General features: G+C 45.4%; 1 long non-coding RNA gene across 1 annotated transcript in view; it reads left to right on the top strand.

Moving 5' to 3' along the window:
* Positions 1-1,198: 1,198 nt before the first annotated feature.
* The window catches only part of LOC135361758 (uncharacterized), a 32,303-nt gene continuing 17,002 nt past the window's right edge, over positions 1,199-16,499 (top strand). The window contains exon 1 of the long non-coding RNA XR_010405659.1: positions 1,199-1,307. This is a non-coding gene — a long non-coding RNA (uncharacterized LOC135361758). The remainder of the gene's footprint in view (positions 1,308-16,499) is intronic.

The following is a 16,499-nucleotide window of genomic DNA, read 5'->3' as shown; positions in this document are numbered from 1 at the left end:
GGTAGCTCTCTTGCATTTGGTTCAAGCCAAGTGTCAGAAGACTGATAGACAATAGACCAGCACATGGATGAGCAAGTGATGGACTGCAGACCCCGCACAGGTGGATGAGTTCAGAATAATGTGTGAAATGTACTTTTGATACCATGTGACTGACAATTACTACAATAATGTTAGTCAACAAATACCACAACTTGGTGTAGACCTTTGTACAACTTGCTGGAAATGTGTTAAATACTAACAGAAGTTACATCCAATGCTAGCTAGATGTATGGTCGGAGAGGTAGACCTCTGTGGGAACTGTAGATAATTTTATAGTTACTGGGAGACATTGCTTTGTCATCACTGTTCACTTCTTTAGTCCCTCTTTGAATCTTTTAATCTCTTCAAATGCACAATCAAATTTTCAGGAATTTGAGGAGCACCTGGCTGGCTTGGTCCATAGAGCATGCGACTCTTGATTTTGGGGTTGTAGGTTCGAGCCCCATGTTGGGTGTAGAGAGTTCTGAAAAATAAAATCGTAAGTAAGTAAGTAAATAAATAAATAAATATGGCTTGAAGCAGTGGTCTTGTCATGCCAAGAGATAATAGGAAGGTCTACCACTTGGATTCCTACATTTTCAGGAATTTGAAAACGTGTCATGAGTATGAAAAAGACACTGAATGATTAGAACAACTGTGATTAATTGTATGGTGTGGACTAAGAACGTATAAAACCAAAAGAACTAGCATTGCTGGGTGAGGAAGAGCAGGAAAAAGAAGAGACTCTAACATGTGTTAGGTGGACACCACTGCGGATCTATTTTCTGCAATGACAACAACATGCAGACAAAGTCCCAGACCCCTTGGGAGAGGCCCCCTTACCTATGATGAGAGGAAGGACTGCATCTGAGAAATTACTTGCTCATTCATTCATTCATTTAAAAAATTCAACCAGTAAATGTTTACCGGGAACCTAGGATATGCCACATAATGTGTCCTGGGCCATGGTGATACAATGATAGGAGATATACCGTCCTTCGCTGAGTACGTTATTCTAGTCCGGGAGAAGGACAAAAATGAAGGAAACAGAGAAAACAGTGACAAGTGCTGATGTGTTATGAAGGAAACCAACAAGGGGAATAATTAGAGTGCCGTGTGTCTGGGAGGAGAGACTCTTTTTAGAGAGAGCAATCTGGGAAGGCCTCTCCAAGGACAGGACGACCTTCTAATTTTTATTTCTCTCATCAGCTCTTAGCAGCCCGCAAAACAGCCTCTGAAGTTACACAGAGACTTCAGGGAGAGAAGCTCTGCGTGTTGCCCTCTATGAAGTAAGCTCTTTATATTTTTCAAATGAATAAAGAATGGTATGGAATCACCACTCATAACTTAATGAGGAGAGCTCACAGTCTCTCACAGATGAAAGAAGGACAGTCTACCCCTTAAAAGAACCAGGAACAGGCAGTGTCACAGAGGAAAAGGAGGGGATTTCAAAGACGATCACAAATGAGTTGGAAACTTATATCCACACAACATCTTGCGCAGGAATGTTTATAGCAGTTTTAGTCATAATTGCCCAAACTTGGAGGCAACCAAGATATCCGTCAGTAGGTCAATGAATTAAAAAAATAAATGCGGTACATCTGGGCAATGGAATATTATCTGGCACTGAAAAGAAATGAACGATCAAGCCATGAAAAGACAGGGAGGAACCTAAGGTGCATATTACTAAGTGAAAAAAAAACCACCTGAAAAAGCAGGTATGATAGTGTATGATTCCAGCTCTAGGACATTCTGGAAAAGGCAAGACTATGGACACATTAAAATGATCAGTGGTTGCCAGAGGTGGTGGGGAGGGAGGGGTGAATAGGTGGAGCACAGAGGATTTTAGGGCAGTGAAACTACTCTGTGTGATACTATAATGGTAGATACATGTCATTATACATTTGTCAAAATCCATAGAATGTCCAATCCCAAGAGTGAACCCTAAGGTAAAACTATGGACTTTGGGTGATTATCATGTGTCAATATAGGTTCATAGATTGTGACAAAGGTATCACTCCGGTGCAGGCTTTTGATATAGGGGAGGCAGGATGTATGAGGAGGCAGGGCATATATGGGAAATCTCTCTACTTTCTACTCCATTTTGCCGTGAATCTAAAAGTGCTTGAAAAAATAAAATCTTGGGGCATCTGGGTGGTTCAGTCCGTTAAGCGTCTGCCTTCGGCTCAGGTTGTGATCTCAGGGTCCTGGGATGGAGCCCCGCATCGGGCTCCCTGCTCCGCGGGGAGCCTGCTTCTCCCTCTCCCACTGCCCCTCCCCCCAGCTTGTTTTCTCTCTCTCTCAAATAAATAAGTAAAACTTAAAAATAAATAAATAAGGTTCTTTTCCTAAGAATTCAAATGGAAACGTTTACATCAGTCATAGTGAGTCTGGCTAATAATGTGAGTCCGCTCCTGAGAGATGGAGCCCCCATGGTGTGCCAGGTCTGCCCATCTCCCTGGACTGAAAGGAATGGACCCAGGTTGTTCTCCCTGCCTCCAACGTTGTTCTTTTCTTTTCCATTGAAGAATCTCATCTATTAAGGCCTGGGCGTACTGTAGCATCTTTCCGTCTGTCTCCCTCCTTAGCCTTGCTAAGGGATTTACCCTGCACTCCTCTAGCGATTGGCTGAGGCGGATGTCCTCCCCTCTGGTGGCCACATCACCTGGTGTGGAAGGTCACAGCTTCAGTGTGTCTCTCACCGGACTGTGGGTCCCTCGAGGGCAGGGATCATGTTTCGATCTCCCCAGCCTCTGGCACATCAAAGCTGTCTAGAGAAGGGACAATATCCGACCTTCATTGTAAAGCAATTACACCGGCAGCGATGTGGAGGAAGGGTTGGGGAGTGAGAGGCGAGGGGCACGGAGACCTCCCCCGCCAAGCTGCTTGGCAATGCTTCCACTGAACAACGATGAGGCTCAGCGAGAAGTCAGCAGAGGGGCAAGGGAGAAATGTAGGTAGAATCATTAAACCTTAGAGATGGATTAGAGGGTGGGGAAGAGGAGAAGGAGGACTGGAAACCTGGGAACTTCTAGAAATTTCTAACTGGTCTTTTGGCATCAGTCCTTGCTCTCCTCAGAGCCATGTAGACTGTTATCAACACAGTGGCTGGTGAGCTGATTAAACTTTAAAATCATTTTCCTCTTCCACTCACAACCTTTCATTAGCCTCGCGCTGGTGTCTTGGCGAGGCACACAGTTCGTCCAGTGCTCTGGAAGGTCCTGCCTGCTCTGGCCTCATCCCTTGCCCCCTTCCTCTCTAGACTCAGTTCCCACTACCCTCTCTTCTGCTTCCTCCTGTCCCAGGTTCTTTGTGCCTGACGTTCCCTTGGCCTGCAGTCTCTTCCCCAACTCGTGCCCTCACTCAATTGTCACCTCTTCTCTGAGGCCTTCCCAGGCCCCCTATTTAAAAGTGCGAAACCCTTCCTCATTTCCTATGCTCCTTCTCCTCATTACACAGCTCTTTTCCCTCTTGCTGTCTAACATGCTGTATATTCTAGTTACTCTTCTATCTGCTCCATTAGACTCTAAGTGCCATAAGGACAGGAATTTTTGTCTGTTTTGTTCATAGCCCTAGCCCCAGGTCTAGAACAGGTTTTATCCAGCATATAGTCGAATAAATGCTCAGTAAACACTGGTTGGTTGATGGAGTGGTTTTTCATGACTCATTTCCTGAATAGGCCTCCTCATAAGGATTCCCTTCTGTCCCCTGTAGCACCCAGCAGGTGGTGGCTATGTGGCAGATGACCAAGTAGACCCTGGGGGGTGGGCCCTTTCCAGTCTCCTGGACCTGAACCCTCGCCCCTCCCCAGGGCTCCTTGGATCTCATTTGCTCACAACTTCCTGACCTGCTCACACCCTGACGGGAACAGGGTCTGCATGGGTGACAAGCTGGTGGCCTATGAAGAATAAGCCCATAAAACACAGTTCAGCAAGGGCACCACTCCCAGGTAGCTGTGCAGGCAGTGCTGAGGACGAGGCCAAGATCATGCGAGATTTCCCCCTTTGGTAAATGAAGCAGATAAAGTCTACCTTGCAAAGCCGTTGTAAGAATCAGGTATGAGGAACGGGATGGCGTCGCAGGAATGCCTGTACATAGTATGAGCCCAACAAATGAGGGCCATCAGGTGGTGGAGTGGGGTCAGCCCTCCCACCCGCCGTCCCGTGCAGTGACAATGTGGATGGCAGTGAAGATGGAACCCGTGATGAAGCCCAGGGCCACTCGGCAGCCTTCCCTGCTGCAGGTTCTGAGGTCACGGTTACTTCTCCAGGCCGCAAGACCTTGCCAAGACCCACTCAGGCATTTCAGGCAGCCTGTTTCCTTCCTCATCTAGCAGCATCGATGATGTTAGACACTAAACATCAGAAGAATGCATCTGTGTCATACTTTGAAACTGATTAGGACTAGGTCCAAAAATAATGTCAAAAGAATTCCCCAGTTCCCAGATCACAGCCACTGCTGTGTGCTGTTGTAATAGGACAATTAAAACGAGAGGGGGGCTGCCATCTTGCCGACAGAGTGAATTCTCCTCTTAGCGGACGGAGGGAAAGTGGGGTCTCCACCACCAGTGAACTTCAAAGCAAGCCCAGCATCAGTCAACCCCAGGAAAGCCTGTAGTTTGACGCTGCCTGACTTCTCCTCTGAAAGCTTTCCTTTTCCTTTCCTCTCTTTCGCGTTTCAAAATTTCCCCTCCAGTGATTACTTCCGTTTGGGCCCTCCCTGTTATTCCACTTCCTGTTTGCCTACTTTTTGTTCTGCTGTGTTTGCTTCTCTCCTCGCCTGGTGCACTTGGCCTTCAGTGAGTTCCTCTATTTCATCTCCTGCCCACCCCACAGCCCTTCCGAGGAGGATCTGAAGTTCCTAAGCTCCTCTCCCCTCCTGGGTTGTAGCTCTTCGGGCCTTTATGATACAACCAATATGCCACCTTGCTTCAAGAAGTTTCTAGCTCCCCGTTTCCACTAAATCCATTGAGTTTAGAGGAAGCCCTGGTTCCTTCTAGTTGGCAGCTAAGGGCTTGGAGAGACTCTGGGACCAGGAAAAGGGCATGCTTAGTGCCTCCTCGCTCCCTCACGGCTCCGCAAGTGTTAACTTGCAAACGGTGCTCAGGAATACGAAGGAGAGACTGAAATACCGGGAAAAGAAAGTGCTCCGCATGCTGCCCTCTCCTTGAGAACAGCAATGAGGCCAAGAATGCTCCTGGATAACCAAGATATCCGGCTGTGGATCACCCAGCGGCCTCAGGCCACAGGCTTGGTAGGCGGATCCTGCCACTCCTTCTCCTGTTGTGCCCCCACCCTCACCGACCCCCAGGGCCCAACTGCTCCAACCCCTTGGCAAACACGGCACACTCGACAGAGTTGGACCTTGGCCCGCTGCTTCTCGGTTGCCAACCAGCCAAGAGAACACCTGCTTTTCATTCTCTTCGGGGGAAGTGTGAATTTCTCCCGTGGGCCTGTAACCCCTGCTCGTGCCATAACCCTTCTCCCGGTTTGCTTTCTTGACGTCTTCTAACCTAACTCCAGAAGGTGTCCAAGAGAGCCCTGGCATCTGCTCTTCACGGCCTGGGATCACCCTCGAAGTTTTTGCAGCCAGTCGGGGGAGGTCAGTGGCAGACGACGTTGCCGCTATGGTTTTGTTTTCCTTTGTCTACGTTTGGCTGGCATAAACACTTCTGAGAAATGGTCTGCAGCTAATGCCTTTTCGTTTGGTTCCCTTTAACAAGGGGTTTATAAAACGACTCTTACTATGCAGAACACATGTTCTAAGTATACAGTTACTTGACGGATTGAAACAGGCTGAGAGAGGCAGAACACGTGTTTCAAGATATTCCTGAAATGCATAATTACCCCGCGGACCAATCGGGGACATAATATACATTTTAATACACCATTCAATTGCTGTTTACCTAGGAGACAGGAACCTTTCTGGTCTCTTGGGCTAAACTACAGATTTTTAGAAACTGTCTAAACACATATTTACTTGATTCATTTTGGTCTCTGGGGCGAAGAATCCTCTTCCAAAGAAGTGGCTGCACATGCAGAACAAGAGAATTAAGTGCTCTGAGGCGATGAGAAGGCAAAGGCTTTATCGCTCATGATTCAGGGATAACAATCCTAAAGCGTAGACCGAACCCAAGAGCCCTAAAAACAATCCGTCCCAGTAATTCCACATCACTGAAACTCCCAACACCTGCAAGTTTTTTCATCGCCACCCTTTCTGATAAAAATGTGTACATTGCATCACAGTGGCTTCTTTGAGAAAGAACATTGAGATACAGCTGGAGAGCTCCACCTCTCGAACCCAACCCAAGTCCAAGAGCTCCTTATCTCTCCCCCCAAAACCTGCTTCTCCTCACATGTTCCCCCTCTCAACAAATGGCCCCAAATATTCCCCCCCGGCACTCCTGTCAGAGACCAAGTGTCATCTTTTACTCTTTCCTCCCTCCCTCTTCTTACATTCATCCAGTCAGAGACTATTTGGCCATGTTATTTAGCTTCTCTGTGCTGTCTGCAAACCCAGGATCATAGCAGTACAGACCTCATGAGGCTGTCACTGTAAGCTTTAAATGTCAGTGTTCAGGACGGTTCTTAGTGCAAAGTACGTGCAATGTAGGTAGGTTCTCTTTTTTCCTTCTCCCTCCATATTTAATATTTCTAGAATCTGGCCACTTCTCTCTGTCACCCCAGCCAATGCCCTCATTCAAGCTGCCATTCTCTCTCACCTGTGTTCCTAACTGGTTTTTGAGCCTTCACTCATTCTGACCCTACGCAGCCCCACTCCAATCCATTCTTCACAAGGAAGCCAGAGCTGTCTCTCACATTCAAAGCTGAGGGGGGCATTCCTAAGCCTAAAAGCCGTCCACAACTCCTCCACCATTCTTAGGATAAAGACCAACTTTTAGAGATGGCTTTCAAGGCCCCTCACGATCTGGCCCCGGCTCCCACGCTGGCCCTGAGTTCTAGAAGGTTTTGGTTACCAGAAGTCTGACTTCAGTCTAAGTAGCACAAAATTGTATGCATGAGGCATGACAAAGTCTGGTCCCCTTTCTGACAACAAGGGGACCCTCTCACCATGATGGTTTTAAGAGAACCAGGAAAACTGTGCTGTCTCCCTTCTCCATCCAAAGCTTGAGATTCCACCGTTAGTATTCTTGGCCTCATAAAACAACAGTACCTCTGAGAGGGGCAATACTTTAAGCCCCTTTCTTATCTTTGGTAGATACCTGACTTCTCATAACAGAGTACAAAAAAAGTTTGGCTCCTGGCCCAAGACAGATCTGGGCACGGGCTGACAAGGGTTGGCACCTTGTCTAAAGTGACAAACCACAGCTACCCAGGGGAAAAAGCCCTTGTGAGGGAAGTGGGCCTCTTTCCTCTGAGGAGAGAGAGAATCAGAAGGAGCCACAGAATGGTTCTCAAACTTGAGCATGCGTCAGACTTACCCAGGAGGTTTGTTAAAACACATCGTGGGTCCCATCCCAGAGATTCGGATTCAGTGGGTCTGGGGTGGAGCAGGTAGAAGGGTCACCAGGCCCATGAGAAACCGCCTGGAACCTCTGGCCAGGCTTCATCCTAAGACCGTGGCGTCTCTGTGACCAATGTCGTGGCAACCTTTTAGCTTTCTTTGCTTTGTCTGCCCTCAAGTCGGTGAGGCCTAAGGCAACTAGGTCAAGGAACGAAGACAGCAAGCTGACAGGCCAGGAGGCCAGCTTCGGCAAGGGTGTGACTGTGCGCAGGGCTCCCCAGCACCCCGATCCTCAGGAGGGATTGCTGAGACAACAGAGGCCTTCTTTCCTGTCCCCGCAGAGCAACTCATTCTGCCCTGGGCAAACCCTTAGCTTCCAAAGGTCCAGCGTCGGACCACAAGCCTCAAATTCTCTGGAGTGAATGCCTCTCTACCCCACTAACAACCACCAGCATCTGTGTCTGTGTTGATCAGCAGGGGCTGCTTGGCTGACATTGGAGTCCTGCTCTCCGTTAGGAAGACTGAAGATGCTGGGCTGAGGGCCCACATTCTGGGCCATTTTCACCAGCACATGCATGAGAGAAGGCTTCAATGGTAGGAAGGTAGGCAAGGGGGAAGCTGAGAGGGACAGAGCTCCCTAGAAGGTAAACACCTGGGGAATGTGAACAGCCTGGAAGGGGGATGCAGTTCCTCTATGGCACCTGTTTCCATGGTAATGGTCCAGAAGGGGAGCAGAGGTCTCACTGGTACCCAGCCCTTGCAGCCGGCTCCAGGCCAATGGGGAGACCCAGAAGGAAACGGTGATGATTGTGAAGACTTTCTATTGGCTGTAGCAGCGGAGAGGAGGAGTGTCCAGCTGGAGCCCCAGGGAAGCGTCAAAATGCTTCATGACTGTAGATTTTCAGGAGAAGGTGCCAGGTAAGGCCAGCTTATCTGAGCAGGGGTGACAGATGCTGGGCCAAACCCACTAGGGTTTAAGAGAAATTTAGAGGCAGAGAGAAGGTAGGGACCAAGGGGCAGGTGCCAAGGGACTGGGACCAGGGCAGGTGCAACCACTGGGACGGAATTGAGGGCCCCCTCCCTGCACAAACTGGGGCAGCTGAAACCATGGGCTCTATAAGACAGCCAGCAGTCCAGTAACCACGGGGGCCACTTCAGTTTCCAGGGAAGTCTAAGAGGTCATGATGCAAAAGTTAAGCTTGTCTGGTTCGACAGCCGATTCGTTCTTGGTGGAAGAGCTGCCTGACAAGATTTCCAAGGGGGGTCTACGTGATAGCAAAGGATGCTAGCAAAGAGTGACATCCAGGTAGTGGTGAGTTGGGTTCAAACCCCAGCTCAGCCACTCACCAGCTGTGTGACCTTGGACCAGTCACTTGAGCTCCCTGTGAATGTTTGTCATCATTTAGAGAGGAAAATAATAGTACCTAACTAATAAGGTGGTGTGAGAATCACATGAAATAAAAAATGTGGAAAGTGCTCGGCACCTTGCCCAGCACAGCGTGAGCACTGAATTAATTATTATTATTGACTAGCAATGATGTCTAGGTTATATTATTAAGTGAATAAATAAAAACACATGTATGGCATGATCCAACTTATGTAAAAAGGAGCCATTGTTTTTCCCTGTGTGTGTGTGTGTGTATAAACACATAAAGAAAAGTCAGGAAGGATCAAATTGTTAACAGTGGTTAATTCTGGGGAGTGGAATTGGGGAATTAGGTGAAAGAGGGTTTCGCCATTTCACTAACAAGCATCTGGACTGTTTGGGCGTTTTGGGGGTGAGGAGGGGATGTGACGGTGAAGGCATCCTGTCTTCAGGGGCTGCGATCTGCAAACAGGGCTTTACCAAGGCTTCAGGATTGATGTATTGGTCCAAGAACCTCGTGTGTGTCCTTGGGTGGCGCTCACTGAGCTTTCTCACTAGGGGTGATACTGTTCACAAGGCACACACTGCCCGGCCACCTGATGCCTTTGCTTAGTGGTCATCTTTTCCCCACGGCCAGGGCTACCTGTCTGACGGGGCCCCAGCCAGGGCATAGCCCAGTTCAGGCTCCACACCAGTCTAGGAGCAAGCTAGGAAAACCTGAAGACTGGAGACGAATTCTTTGGTGCTCAGCATTGAGCGAGGTTCGCTGCATTGACCAGAGTTTCCTGATTCTGATTGTTGAGTGATGCAGAGGCCATTTTCTCCTTCTTCCTCTTAGCATTGGGTACCCCTGTAACAGGCTGGATAATACACGCCCCTCCCCAGCCCAAAGATCAAGTTCTAATCCCTGGAACCTCTCAGTGTTACCTTACTTGGGAAAAAGGTCTTTGCAGATGTGATTAAGGATCTCAATGATCTGGATGGACCCTCAAAATGCAATTACATGTATCATTCTAAAAGAGAGGCAAAGGGAAATGTTTACCTGGGCAGAAGAGAAGGCAATCCGATTCCAGAGGCAGGGAATGCAGTGATGTGGCCACAAATCATGGAAGGCCAGAAGGCTGGCAGGCATCAGAAGTTGCAAGAGGCAAGGAAGGCATCCTCCTCTGGGAGCTCCCACAGGGAGACTCGCCCTCACACCTGGATTCCAGCCCAGTGATACTGATTTTGGACATCTGGCCTCCGGAACTGTAAGAGGATACATTTCTGTTGTTTTAAATCACCAGGTTTTTGGTAATATGTTACAGCAGATACAAGAAATGACTACTACCACCCTCCTCCTTGGATTTGAGCTGGACGCATGGCCACATCGGTAGGGACATGTCCCAGTCCCTCTGACATCTGGGAGCAGCCACCTGATGACATTTGGCCCATGAGTAGAAGTGATGTGTGTAACTTCTGCTTCCTGAGTTTCACAATAAAGTTTCTCGCCCTCCATGTTCTCCTTCCCCTTCCCGCAGCCTGGAACGCCATCCCGGTGCCAGGTGGCATGCTGTGGCTGAGAGGAGAGGACAGCGGGAACGACCATCTCGGACACAAAAGGGGACACAGCGAACAGAGGGCTCCTGGGGCCCCAGACAACTTCATGGAGCTGTGGTGGCTTTCCCATCCTGCGGTTGCATGAGAGAGGAATGAGATTCAGTATTATTTAAGGCATGCTATGTTGGGTATCTTTGTTACAGTACCTTAACCCAGCTTACACTCCAACTAAAACATTGGGATTCTGTCTTGTTCTGATAACCTGAGCCTCTACCTGCCTATAAGCCCTCCCTACAGCCTATGTCTGGGTCCCGGCTCCTGCTGCTCTACCTCCCCAGTGTAGACGACCACCTTCCTGGATTTCCGAATATCACCAACTTTAGGATTTTTGACTGCCATACTTTGCCTGCCTTTTGGGATACCTCCACTGCTCCGAGTGCAGACTCCTTGCTGGTACTACCAAAGGTCGCCCCACACCATACCTTCCAGATGCCAAGCTCTACCTTCACTTCCCCTTCCGCTGGTTGGGTCTCCCTGGAGCCTGGAGTCCACTCCAGGAGGAAAATTTACTTCTAGGTCCTGACTCCTCCTTGTCCATCCTGTCCTGTTAGCAATTAGCTAGACCACACCTGGCTATGTGGGGGAATGGTGCCTGGCTCCTGGCAGGAAGCACAGGTAACTGCAAAGTCCTCCCTGACACCTTCCCAAAGCTGCCAGGAGTTTCTGCATGCAGTGTAAACCAGCCAATGACTATGCTGGGCTGTCATAATAGAGATACATTTCATTGTTTGATGACTTACCCTTATGTTTGTTTTCCTTCACACAACCTTACGGTTGATAATATATATCAGCAGATATGATGTTGGCCTGAGGATGTATACCGTTTCAGGAACACACATTTTAAATTTGGAATGTGCACAGGTCTAACTTCAGGTAAAGAATCACCTGGGCACACGGTGAGAAATGCATTTGATTAACTCTGAGCTGCAGAAGGAAACTCATCCAGTGTCCTGGATTAGGCAGCTACTGTTTATTTATGCAAAGAGTGAGAGAAAGTCATTAAAGCCCCCATTCCTGGTAATTGTCTCAGAAATTGCATTCCCTGGCCTAGCAATTAGTTTTATACAAAGCAAGAAGATATTTGGGTTAATAACCTTGAGTTTTTATGACTCAATCAATATTCTGGTTGCTGCAGGCTGCTTTCCTACTGTAAATTTTGAGTACAGTGCTTGTGGGGTGTATAAATATTTAGCTAGCCATTGAAGCATCAATTAATGAAATTTCTTCTGTTCTTTAATTTAGAAGATACCATTGGCAGTGTAGTGGTATGAGGTGTTTATTTTAGCTACTGTCAGAGATGCGGAAACTAAATTGCTGTTGCGCTTTATGGTTTATTACTGTGTCAGTTTGCATATCCATATTGCAAGCATCTCTTTTAGATTCATCTCCTTCCGATAGATCTTGAAAAACCTAGTCACTTGCTTCAGATGGTTTTGATCTGATTCTAACTTTGACACCGTGCTTCTGTTTTAACATTTGTAGAATTGTGTGTGTTCTGTTCTCCCTCCCTGTCTCTCCATCCACGTCAGTCCCAGGCAGCCGAATCCTGGGGTTGAGCCTTAAGGACATCAGATGGGCTGAGGTTTGGACCTTGGCTCAGCCACTTACTAGCTCTCTAATCTGTGTGTGTGTGTGTGCGCGCGCGCGCGCATGTTTTAATATCACAGATGTGGTAGGAGTCAAAACCAGGACTGATTACTAAGTCCTTTCCTTTAGAAGGTGATGCCTTTAAAAACAAAAAACCTAGATAATCAGAGTCTAAAGCTATAGCTATTTGATACCAAAACAGTCAAGTAAAGTGAAGCCCACGTTCAATTGGATGTATCCTCTAAATCAAGCTTTCCCAAAATGTGTTCCTCAGAATATGTATTCCTGGGATGCTAAAAGAATTTTCTATTTTGTTTCTATTTGGAAAGTCAAGTGGGGGGAAAAAAAGGTGGTTCAATCCAGTTATTAGTATCTTCATTAGCCAAGAGACATCTTGAGGGTGAAGGACTGAACATATTCTGCCCAGTATTTTTCAGGCTGAATTATTAAGAGAGTTTCAATTCTTTAATGGTGTTTTAGAAAAGAACTTTCAACGATTGTACCTTTTTCTAATATGTGTTTGCTTGTTACTGGCGCTTGCTTATGAAACTGAGTCAATAGAATAATCAGAGAGTTCCAAAGGTCTTAACCATAAAGGGGGCCCTGATTTTTTAGATAATCAGGAATATTGAATATGAACTGAATGTAAAATTATGTTAAGAAAATATTTTAATCTTATTAGGTGTGATAATCACACTTCCCATAAGAAAATCTCCCCCTTGGGGGCGCCTGGTTGGCTCAGTTGGTTAAGCGACTGCCTTCGGCTCAGGTCATGATCCAGGGAGTCTGCTTCTCCCTCTGACCCTCCTCCCTCTCATGCTCTCTGTCTCTCATTGTCTCTCTTGCAAATAAATAAAATCTTAAAAAAAAAAAAAAGAAAAGAAAATCTCCCCCTTGTTTGGAGATGCACACTAAAGTATTTAAGGGTAGAATACCATGCTGTCTGGAATTTCCTTTAAAATACTTTAGCAAAAAAGGAGAGAGGGAGAAAAGTGGTCATCGACAGAACACGTAGGAGAAAATAGTAATGGTTGCCGAAGCTGGGTAATGAATATATAAATGATCTTATAGTTTCCACTTTTACTTACATTCAACAATTTTTATAATAAAAAAAAAGGTCTGTGGTCAAATAAGTTTGAGAAATCCAAGCTTTAATAAAATAAAAATTAAGCATGCTTCTTTACCATAGGCCTTCTCAGGACCTTTATACGTTAGTGTGTGTATAAGTCTTTTGTTTATTTGCATTTTTTCCTTTTTCTGCTGATCATCTTAAAAGACTGATGTTCTGCCAAATACGCTAATATACTTTAGGAAATACTGGCCTAATCTCTACCTAACAACCAGTTTGGAATGAATTGCCCTCCCTGATCATTACTGGAGTTCATGATGATTGTGAACGCTTTTCTCCCTCCCTGTCTCTCCATCCACGTCAGTCCCAGGCAGCCGAATCCTGGGGTTGAGCCTTAAGGACATCAGATGGGCTGAGGTTTGGACCTTGGCTCAGCCACTTACTAGCTCTCTAATCTTGGGCAAGTCATTTAACCTCTTTGCCCCTCAGTTCTTCCATCTGTAAAATGGGGATAATCATAGTAGCTACCTCCCAGGGTTGTCATACAGAATAAATGAGATAATGCCTATAAAGCATTTTATATAACTGCCTGGCATGTGGTAAGTCTTCAATAAATCTGAGATATTATTGCTATCATCCATTCTGTAAAGCCCAGCTTAGATCATATCCTCTTTGCGAAGCCTTCTGGGTTTCCTTCACACAGAATCAATTCCCTTTTCTTCTGTATTCCATTTCATACCTTTAATGTGTAATTCATTATAAATGCCCCAAGGAGAGGGACTGTGCCTTATTCATCTCTGTATTACGGTAGCCTTCTAACAGCCCATCAGACCCGAAGGATGAGAAATGGGCTCAGCCCAGCAGATTCAGTTTCCTTTAGGTCCTTGGAAGACCCATACAAAAATACCATTTACATATTATTGCTCAGCCGCAAGAGAAGCTGAGAAAAGCAGTCTTCATTCCAGACCTCTCTAATGCTATCTATGTACCATTTAGATATCTATCTTCCATGTCTGTCTGCCTATCTATCTGTCTGTCTGTCTGTGTATCTATCTATCATCTATCATCTATCTATCTATCCATCTATCATCTATCTATCTATCATCTATCTGAGATGAAGCCAAAGGGTCAAGGCTAGTCTGCAAAAAGCCCATTGCCTGCTCTCTGATGAGTAGAAAAGACTCTCACTGCCTTTAATATAGTGATTTCAAGATAAAAAAAAAAAAAAAAAACAACACCACAGCTTCCTGATGCTATTAACATCGTTGGGGCTTTGTCACACTAGAAAACATTTTTTTTGTATTGACACACTTGAATACTACTTAGAAAAAAGCCTTCAAGGAAAAAATAACATAAGTGCCTCTGTAGCAATAGCGTCCCCACTGAGGCACAGCGAGGACACACACTGAGCATTTCGACGGGAAAACATGCAGATATTTACTTTGGCAACAGCCAGGTTTCACAGTTAGTGCTTCCCAGGTCCAAGCTATAAAGGCATACGTCTTCCAAAAGAACATGAAAGCAGCAATACGAAACCCTAGACTTAATCAACGTATACCTGTTTCTTTAGCATGAGCAAAGCTTTCTGCCAATTCATAAGCATCTTTTCATTTGATTTTCCTGATGTGATACGAGAGTGAGAAATAGAGTTAATCCAGTAGTGAGGACATGCAAGTAACAGAGACCTGATCTGAATAAGGTTTGGGCAGACAAAGCTTTACTGATATCTTTTCTTTTTCAGTTGAGGTAGAAAAAGGAGTTGATACAATCAAGGACACGCAACTCTTCAGTTTCCATGGGAATAGCTAACTAATTCATGGAGAACAACAAAAATCCACCAATGATCTAAAACCATCATATTGACTGTCAGATTTCACTTTCTCTTTTGATGAGATTTCACCCAGTTGGCAAACAAGTATACACGATGATTACTTGTCCATTTTCCCTTTGCCCCCTCTCCCTTACCACTTAGGATATTTCTTCTTATTGAAATTAATAAAAAATATTAATGGAGCATTCACCATTCAATATAAGAAAGACAAACTATATGAGAGCACAGTCTGTCCTTGCTGAGTTTAGTTTACAATCCAGTTGGTTTTATTTGTAGTTTTTGTTCAGTTTAACCAGATAGGGGCATATTATATAACTACTGTACACCTTGGTTTTTATTTATATATCATAGAAAGGGTTCCATATTAGTATATATAAAAATATGGAATATGCAGGAATATGGAATATTCCTACAATGGGAATATGCAATAGTCACAGACAGGAATATGGAATTCAAAAGAATTGAACTACCTCATTCTTTTTTAAACAGCTACATACTGTTCCATTGTATGAAAATACCACAATTTACTTCACCAGTCCTTAAACGATGCACATTAAATCTTTTGCTATTACAAATAATGCTGCAATGAATAAATGTAGGTTTTCTATTTCCTGTCTAGGCAAATATATCTGTAGGATAAATACCTAAAAGTTGACCTGCTAGGTTGAATTGTAGAGAGCAGGTGCTCATGTGATTTTGTACCTATTATAATCAAATATCTATTGTCAAACTGTCTTCCATGAAAGAAGACAATTTAAATACTCCATAAACACTTAACATATTTATTCTCATATATTTGGTACTTTACTGTTGAGTGCCTTCATCAAGAGAGGAAATTACCAAATTTTGTGAATTTTGCCAGTTGGAAAGATTAAAAAATGTCACCTAATTTTTAATTTGCATTTATTTTATTATGAATGAGGGTGAGTACTTTTCATATGTGAAGCAGATACTTAGGTCTATTTCTGGATCCTCTCTTCTGTTTCATTGATCTGTCTGTTACTGTCTTTTTCAGAATTAGGGAGGATGATTCTCAATTGAAAAGGAAGGTAGAAGAACAACGGATCTCTACCACAGACTAGCTAGTTTGAATGAATCCCTTTCTCTCTTTGATCTTAGCTTCTCCAGCAGGAGTGTTGGATCTGATGAGTTCATTTACTCAAAGTATGTTTTGTTGAGTGTTGGGCTCTGCTCTGGGGATGCAAAGGAGAGCCAAAGCAGATGCTGTCTCTGCTTTCATGGAGTTTACAGTCGGTGTGGGGAGGGGGAAGACACTAGTCAAACCCTGACACAGATCGTTGAGAGTCCCTAGCAAGGGAAACAGGAGAAGTGGGGGAGGAGGGAGTATGGAGAGGGCCATAGAGATTTCCTTTGGAAGGAAGTGAAGGAAGTGAAACAGATCTGCTGGGAAAAGAGTTAGCCAGGTGAAGGGGGGGAGGTGTGGAAAAGGAGAGTTTTCCAGATAAACTTTCTGGCACGTGAGGACTTGGCATGAATAGAAAACTCTCTACTGTGGCTGGAGATAGAAAAATGACAGGAAAGTGGTAGGAGATGAGAGAGGCTAC

The sequence above is a fragment of the Mirounga angustirostris genome, unplaced genomic scaffold (assembly GCF_029215605.1).
Source record: "Mirounga angustirostris isolate CCGP_5_RB_7025 unplaced genomic scaffold, mMirAng1.0.hap1 SCAF_10, whole genome shotgun sequence".
Classification (NCBI taxonomy): Eukaryota; Metazoa; Chordata; class Mammalia; order Carnivora; family Phocidae; genus Mirounga; species Mirounga angustirostris.
The sequence above is the reverse complement of the archived record's forward strand: the minus strand, read 5'-3'. Positions and strand labels throughout refer to the sequence as shown.